The 9,008-nt window shown below is 38.7% G+C and overlaps 1 pseudogene; it reads left to right on the top strand.

The window, feature by feature from the left end:
• Window positions 1-8,406: 8,406 nt before the first annotated feature.
• On the top strand, window positions 8,407-8,793 carry LOC139309748 (histone H2A.Z pseudogene; annotated as a pseudogene).
• Window positions 8,794-9,008: the final 215 nt, after the last annotated feature.

Below are 9,008 nucleotides of genomic sequence, written 5' to 3'. Positions count from 1 at the left end.
TCACATGGAATTTCCCACTGACAAGTGAATTGTTGAATAAAAAAATAGTAGACAGTCTCTCTTAATGTAGGGAACACTAGTAATACCAAAGGGTGGTAACAAGCCTAAAAAGCCCAGGAGAAAGGTAATAAAGCATACAGTGTTGACTTGAACTCTTTGTTGGGTAGCAGTTCTCAATATTCCTAAGTAAGCCAGCAAGTCAAGGGCTTCTAAGTAGAAATGAGGAGGACAGAATTTGGGACCATCTGAATTTTAAAACACATTCCTTGTCACAAAGTTGTGCTTTAAAGAAGAAGAAGAATTGAGAATGTTCAAGGAGTGGAGACATAACAGACAGTACATGTGTGTAACTGCAGTTCTTTCTTATTCACCCATCACTTTTGTTATGCTCAAAAAGACACCTTTTGAAACTAAAATAAAAATCCGTCCATTTTGAAAGAGAAACTACCCTTCCTTGGAAGGAACTCTAGGTTTATTTAAAGGCAATATAAGTGTATATTTAATCACTATGTACATTTCTATAGAAATGTGTCCCCCAATGACCAAAGAAAAACTGAGGTAAATGAGAGGAAGGGTAAGAGAAGAGGAAGGAAGGCGATGCAGGTTCAACATAGAGCAAAAACAAAGGAAAAATCTAAGATGAAATTATGCTCAAATGAAAATAACTAGAACTCACTATCCCACCTCACCTTGAGCAATGCTGGGAAACCTTGGACACAAAATCAATTGATATTTAGTTTATTGACAGAAGCTTGGAATGGGAAAACACAGTGCAGCCAGCAGTTGGAGCAGGGGTATGAAAATGGGCTGTCCCAGCTGCTGCCTCTTCCCTGCCGCCCATCCCACCCACCTCTACCATTTCCAGCCTCTTTGGCCTGGAGCTTGGTGGCAGCAGTGGTGTACAATGAAAAGCCCCGGGCTGCTACTGCCACTCTGCACTCTGCCCATATGCTCTCTCACCCAGCCACCAGCTCTCCTTCCATCCACCCAAGTTGTCCACACAGTAAATTGGCCATGTGGAGTTGTCCTGCAGCGACTTGGCAGCAGTGAGTTGACAGAGGTGATTTGGAGGTGGCAAGCTGGCAGTAGCAAGCTGGAGGCAGTGAGCTGACCACATCGAGCTGGTTGTGCCAAGTTGTCCTAGACCCACAGAGTCTAGCCATATTCTGGCTGATTGGAGAAATAGAAGTAGAACCTGGCTAAACATTTTTGTCAGATAGCTAGTAAAATAAAACATACAGATATTAATATTGATATTGTTATTATTTATATTTATATTTTTAAAATGTAACTTTTTTAAATGTTCAAAAATATGGGAGAGATATTCTAAAATCATAAATGTGTACAAAATATAGTTTTGTAAGCATGTCCTGCTTTAAGCATATTATATGAACTAATTGTGGACATTTACCCAAAGGGAGTTAGTTTTTAGCCTGAAATATCTTTGTGCTCTTTATGGCTAAACTAACTCCTCCCATCAACTGAATTGTCCAAAGAATATTTTGGGATGGGGTTGGGGGAAATTATCCAGCTCACTTCTAAGACAGGATAGAATAGTGGCTTAAAATGGTCACATGACAGTGGGGCTTCTCTAGGCATTCCCTCCCTCTTCTCTTTTTTACTTCTACAACCAACATAACTATAGGGGGAAGTTATAGTTTTAAAAAGGCTGAGGGGGTTGGGATTGAGTAAAGCCTCCTGATTATATCTTTCCTGGAGCTGGCTGTGATATGTCACAACAATTAAAGGGAGGATATGACATCAGCTTCCTTTAGAGCAGCTAAATGGAGTTAGAAAACAGCATTTCCCCACAAACTGGGTCACTTGTTCACAGGTCTGAGTTGGGGGAGGGGATCATATTAATGCATAAATAAATTTTAAAAATGCACTGCCATTACACCGGAGTTGGTCAGTTAAATGGAAGATTGACTCACCCAATCAGCCCTTCTATGCAATCATAGCACATTGGTTGTATGTCAGTTTCTTATAAACACAGGTAGTCCTTGACCTACGACTTCAATTGAGCCCAAAATTTCTGTCCCTAAACAAGACAGTTGTTAAGTGACCTTTCTTGCCAGAATCACTGCAGTTGTTAAATTAGTAACATGGTTGTTAAGTGAATCTGGCTTCTCTATTGACTTTGCTTGTCAGAAGGTCACAAAAGGTGATCACATGACCCTGGGACACTGCAATCATCATAAATATGAACCAGTTGCCAAACATCCAAATTCTGATCACACGACCAGGGGATGCTACAATGGTCATAAGTGTGAGAAACTGTCACTTTTTTCAGTGATGTTGTAACTTTGTACAGTCACTAAATGAAGTATTATAAGTTTAGGATTACATGTAATGAGTATGGTCCTTTGCACTCTTTCAAGGAAGAATAGGATTGAAAAATAGGGATGATATTTTCATAGGGTCAGGAATCATGGAACAGGATTGGTCCATGATGAATAAGGATAGGATGGACAAAATGGAACAATATCTATATAAGAATTTCTGCCTGTTTTATCTGCAGAATGGGACACAAATTACTGGGAATGAGATGTGACACTAAAGACGTTCTTGGTTGGAGACTATTCATGCAGCTCTGATGAATACTTCTCCATTCCAATGTCTTCCATACAGGTTGGTCATGCTGTCTGGGGATAGGGGCATCTAGGCTTAATATATATAGACATCAACAGGTTAGGAAAAGTTATTCTTCCATATTATCTATCCCTGCCATTTTCAAAATTAACTATCCTTTTTATTCAATAAGCAGAAGTCTGTTTGTAAATTGACTGGTAAATGAACTATACATTTTACTCAAGAAGCACAATTCTGAGTTGTAAGCACACTGACAAATCACCCATGCATACTGTATGTCAGAGAGAGAGAAGAAGAGGAAGAAGAAGAGAGAGAGAGAGAAAAGAAGAAAGAGAAAAGAAGAGAGAAAAGAAAGAGAAAAGAAGAAAGAGAGAAAGAGAGAGAAAGAGAGAGAAAGAAAGAAAGAAAGAAAGAAAGAAAGAAAGAAAGAAAGAAAAAGAAAGAAAGAAAGATTCTCCTCAGTGAAGAATGTAGAGTAAGGTCAATGAGATACAAGCCACTAAGGCATATAAAACCATTACACATGAAGCCGTTACACCAGAATGTGCAAATGTTAATTGTCGCCCATACATCCAACTTAATCAAGTCTAAAACTTCATTGACTTCTGAAAAAAGGCCACAAGCGTTGGATTCTGGGGATGATTCCACAAAGTTGGGAATCATGAAAGAGGTCTCGGCAGGAAGAGGCGATTATGCTGGGATGTGAGAATTCACCACAACGACTATTTACAAGCTATACATCCAGCTGTTAATTTCAAGTTATCAAAACCAATCAGCATATCCAACTTCTCAAACAACATCTGATCACCATCATCATGCTGGCAATCGAGTGCTGACAAACATATATAGCAGAGCTGAATTTACTTAAGTATACAGCACTGGTTTCCTTCACTAAACACTAAAATGTGACTTCAATTACCAAGTCAGCTCTTACACAGTGTTAGAATCTAGCAAAAACAGAAAAATAGTCATGAACTCTTGCTTGGAATGGAAAGTACAACTGGGGCAAAACATAAAGGAGTTTCATGTGTTCATTTGCAGCAAAAGGAAAAATAAATGGCCTTTGAAAAGGAAAGTTTGCAATAGATTAATTTCCTGATTAATCAAAGCCACATTCCTTCCAATGTAGCAAGGTTTGGTAATGTTTTGGTGGCCAAGGATACACTTGACAGATTTTTATGGGGACAAGGGCAAAATAGGTAGGGCCTCTGCTTATAGATTGACTTACTGGTTGATTATGTCATAAAGAATATTTATTCATACCTTTCAGGTACTAAATGCTGTCTACAAACACAGAAAATAGAGAAGAAAATTAAACTATCAGTTCTCAAAAGGACACCTACTGAGGCGGACCAGGTCCACCGTCCACATCAAAAGCTCAATGGAACACGATTGCTTTAAAAGCTTTCAGGAAGGCAAGCAGAGTGGGGCCTCCCTGAATTAAAGGGCAATGTGTTACACGGGAAGGAGGGGGCAGAGAAGTCTGTAACCAAAAAGGCATGCCTTTGGATTCGCACCCTTTTCATCTCACAAAGAGTGAAGGATCCTCAGCAGACTCTCTTTATATGCATACACAAGCTGAGCTAAACAGGAATGGGAGAGATGATCCTGTAAGTATTAGGGCTCTAAGTTGTGTAAAGCTTTGTAGATGTTAACTTACATCTTGGGACTCGGAAGTCTGTTGACAGCAATGCAGCAACCAAAGAACAGGTGCAGCACTAACAAACCTTTCTCTCCCTCTCCCCCCCCCACCCAAGTAAAGCTGCTTTTTCCTATTAGTAAAGCTGCTAAAGCTTGGATTATTTCATTCATCCAATTTGTACAGCTGCCCATCTCATGAGAAGTGACTGTCTTTATATTATGGATTATGAATATGTTTACAGTATTGTAGTATGTTCCTTTGTATATGTATGGTTGTGTTTGTCATCATTGTAAATATTGATTGGGTTGTTGGTTGTTAAATTGTAATTAAAACTAATTTTATTGATAAAAGTTATAATTATGTATAATTATGAAGACATAAAAATGTATTTTTTGATAACATTAGGTAGATATTGATGAGGGTGATTATGATGAACCAATGGCAGCTTCAGAGTTGTTTTTAAGAGTAACCTTATCTAAAGTGCATTGAAGTAGTCTAAGTGTGAGATGGTAATGGAATGCATCACAGATGTAAGAGCTTGCTGGTTCAAGAAAGTCTGCCCCTGGCAAAAGGCTTCATTTCTACTTCAGTTGGAACCACAAACATGACCTGCATTTTCAATCAGAGCATGATAACATCCTAAATTAAGTATGGGACTGATGTTAAACCATACTGATCACCTACAAACAAGAATTACATCTTGCTTGGAATTAATCAGAGGTTATTATCCCTCCAATCTCTCACACCCTCAAGTGTGAGGTCAACTAGGTCAACATTTCCATATTATTTACAGCCTCCCTGGGATGACAATGTATTGTCGAGCATCACTGGCACATTTATGAATTCTCACCCCAAACCAAAGGATGACCACTCCAGCAATGTTAGATAGATATTAAACAACATGGGGGAGAAAGCAAAACTCAATGGAACCCCAAACTGGAGTTTCCAAAGGCTTCACTGCTTGTCCAGTATACATAACAACTGGAACTGCCAGTTCAGGAGGAAACAGAACCACATAGTGGTATCTCTAACACCATACCTTTAGACATTCCCCACACAGTTGGTGGGATAGATATTGTTTAAAGATCTAAGTCTCTCACTCCAGGTCCAGATTTTATTTCCATCTCATATATTCTCCATTAAAAGTTCTCACTCTTTTGTGAACTAAAGACCGCACTCAGTCATCGAGTAGTGTGCCAACAATCACTCATCAAAAAGTAGATGGGATTGGGATGGAAACAAAATTGGCTTTATATTAATTTGTGTTTAAGTACAATTAAATTACACAATATAATTTGTGGTATGGTTATCATGCTTATGAATTTCCTCTTATGATTATGTATTGTGTTCTTTCTCCTTTAAGTATTAAAAATTACATTCACTATCAATTTTGGACATAAACATTTGGGGACCGCACCCAAAACTTTGGAGAGCCTTATACAACCCTAGGACCTCAGAATGTAAACCCCTGGTTTAAGATAATGATTTAAAATGTATAGTTAAGCTGATGAGTGTTTACATGTGTTTCAGTTACTATTTGTGATATTTTCATTAAATATTATGAACCAGAATTTCCCACAGTACTAATTCTCTTGGTACCCTATACTATGTGTTATTAAACAGACATATGATTTCCAGAAGTCCATTAATACGGTATATTAAATAATACTTGAGACTAATAACACTCTAATTGGGAAATCAGATAATACGCCATTGATTTTTGGGGGGCAGAAGGATAAGTAGCATACAAGAGAAGCAAATAAGAAACAGTGATCTATGGAAAATTTGAATAAATTTTATTCAGTGAAAAAAGACAAGGAATTCAGAAAATAGCAGAGCAGCTGAAGGATAAGGCAGAAACACAAATAATCTTATACTATGATACAATAAGCAAAGCTAGAATTTTGAGGCTTCCTGTCACAGCAAAGAGAAACAAAAATTTACAAGATGCAGAATTCATAGACCATACCAACATCCACACACAAAAATGGTAAGGGGAAACACTTGTTGCTCGCACAGGCACCACTTCACTTGGAAATGGAGAGAAAATGTTTCTGAATTAAAGAGGGAGAGAAAGAAAAGGCAAAGGAACACCATTTCTTTGAAGCTTGTACCAAGAGCTCTGGTCTTTTAATGGTAGTGTTAAATGCATTAAATGGAGACTTCAACAGATGAAGGAGAAGCTAAGATGTCCTATCTATAGTTGGGATATGCTTTTTGGCAAGGATGTAAACTGTACTTTTTGGTTTCTACAAGCCATGGGTATCCCAGAATTGGGAGTTCAGATGAGTTGAAGGGTAGGTATTGAAGTACTTCTTCATCTGATTCTGTCTGTAGGTAGTGCCAACTGGTTGTTCCAGGCTATGAAACCCAACTCCGAACTATGATTGCTTTAGGGACCCAGGAATACTATGCTTGTGAGTTGACAAAGGAAAGGAACTGAAGGAGTTTCTTCCAGCTCCTATAAAACCTGAAAATCTACCTCACTGGATATCCCTGACTGGCTTATTCCTATTCAAAGGTCATTTTGTTTGGGTTCAAGCCCAGTCTGTGATTTAAAAGATCTGGCTTCAGATGGCTCAAAGAGGTTTCTAGCTAGTGAGGAGGCTTACTGTCCCTTTCTGCAATTCTCTAGCTACCGTATTGATGGAGAAATATGAGGTTTTCTTCCTCCTTTTTTTAGGACATTTCTGTCCTGAGGCAAAAATGTTTGTAGCAAATTTTTCCAACTGGGGAAAAAAATGGAGGGTAAAAGAAGTGACGATTAGCAAAGCAGAATCAGAAAGAGACAAAAATGGGCGAAAGGTTGGGTCAGGTGACTGATCTGGGCTCATGACTTTCTTCCTTTCCTGAAAACAGTTGTAAAGCATTTGACTTTTATTTTAACAAATGGAATGATCCAGGAAACATTCATGGTCCTTGCAAACATTACCAAAATGTATTTAGATACCCTTTTGCTACATCTGCCATTATTTAGCAAGACCCAGCAATCAGCAGCACAAATAAAAAGGACAGCTGCACAAATTTTGTTTGCAATATCATCCCTGGATTCTTTTTAACTTACTGTTTATGGAAGAGACCATTGAAGATTGTCAGATTTGTTCTAACTGGGGTTCTATCACAGTCTTTCTAGTGGATGGGGTATTTGGTTAACTGTAAAAGAGACCTGCTGTTTGAAATCACCATATTTGGCCTGTTGATTTGACCATAATATTAAATTTCTGCAAACACTGAGCCAAATTGGGGTACAGTTTAGAGTGCAATACCAAATGAGCGAATATATGCATTCAGAACTTTCGCATGTTAAAGATATAGTCTAGACAAAGAATTATAGACTTTATTGTATTCTGGATACAACCCTGTCAAAATGTAAACATTTTGTATGTAAAATGTAAACAGGCACCACTGATTTTAAAATGGGAAAGACACACATATCTTTCTCATGAGTAAAATAGGGATGTACTTGTTTAAATTTGTTTGTTTATTAAATTTCTATGCTGCCCTTCTCACTGAGTTTGCTGGAATTGATCCTCTGGTGTATAGGTAATTATGATATGAATGAATCCAAACGTGTTCATTCAGTGTGGTAAGGAATCTGTTCTGCAGTTCTGTAGTTCCTGACCAATTGATATAAAAAATCATGGAACCAATTCCATCTCTTCCATATGAAGTTGCAATCAGATCTGCCAATTTCATCATTAAAAGTACCTAGCCTTTCAAAAATTGGCAAACATGAAAGTTTTGAATGGAGCTGTCGGAAAATAGCAGCAGCGGTAATCGAAATACCAAAAAGTAGTCATCTTCAATTGGCCTAAACCAGGGGTCAGCAACCTTAAACACTCAAAGAGCCACAAAGGTCCTAACTGGAAGCCCCCCATTCAATTCTGGAGCCGACCGGAAGTCCAGTTCTTCCACCATAGAGACTCTTCCTAATGTGGCATCCTTTTTCCTCTGCCAACCAGAAGTCCAGTTCCCCCACCATAGAGTCTCCTCCTAGCGTGGCGTCCTTTTTCCTTTACCTGTCCTAACCAAAAACTCTTATCAAAAGTGACAGGGAGCTGCAGCAGAGGGATGAAAGAGCCACATGCGGCTCCAGAGTCACGGGTTGCTGACCCCTGGCCTAAACAATTCTCTTCATTTCTCCTCCCACGGATGGACAGACCTTGTTTAAAATGATTGGAGGAAAAGCTGGGAAGGACCCTGGAAAGATGAAAACCAAGATGGTATCCCGTTCACAGAGAGCTGGTTTACAGTTTTCTCTTGGTCGTATTCACCGGCACCTGAAATCAAGGATGACAAGTCATGGATGTATGGGGGCTACAGCTGTGATGTATAGTGCTGCTATCTTAGAGTACCTCACAGCTGAGGTTCTTGAGCTGGCAGGGAATGCATCTAAAGGTTTGAAGGTAAAGCGAATTACTCCTCGTCATCTGCAGCTTGCAATAAGAGGTGATGAAGAACTGGATTCATTAATCAAAGCACCAATTGCTGGTGGAGGTGTAATTCCACATATTCATAAATCTCTCATTGGAAAAAAAGATCAACAAAAAACAGTTTAAAGGATTACCTATGTATTAGAACTTTCAAAAAGCTATGTTGTCCATTGATAGTGGATTTCCAGTGGACTTCATCTGTAAAATACAATTTTGCCCTTCTTTAATCTTGAAGATGGAGCCCATCAAACTTTCTAACCAAAATTCTGCATTGAAATCTTAATCTTATTGAAGTGTTACATGCAGTGGTGGGATTCAGCCAGTTCACATCTATTCGGGAG

The sequence above is a fragment of the Pituophis catenifer genome, unplaced genomic scaffold, assembly GCF_029215685.1.
Source record: "Pituophis catenifer annectens isolate HBS135680 unplaced genomic scaffold, rPitCat1.0.hap2 SCAF_2, whole genome shotgun sequence".
Classification (NCBI taxonomy): Eukaryota; Metazoa; Chordata; class Lepidosauria; order Squamata; family Colubridae; genus Pituophis; species Pituophis catenifer.
This window is presented reverse-complemented; position numbering and strand designations above follow the sequence as displayed.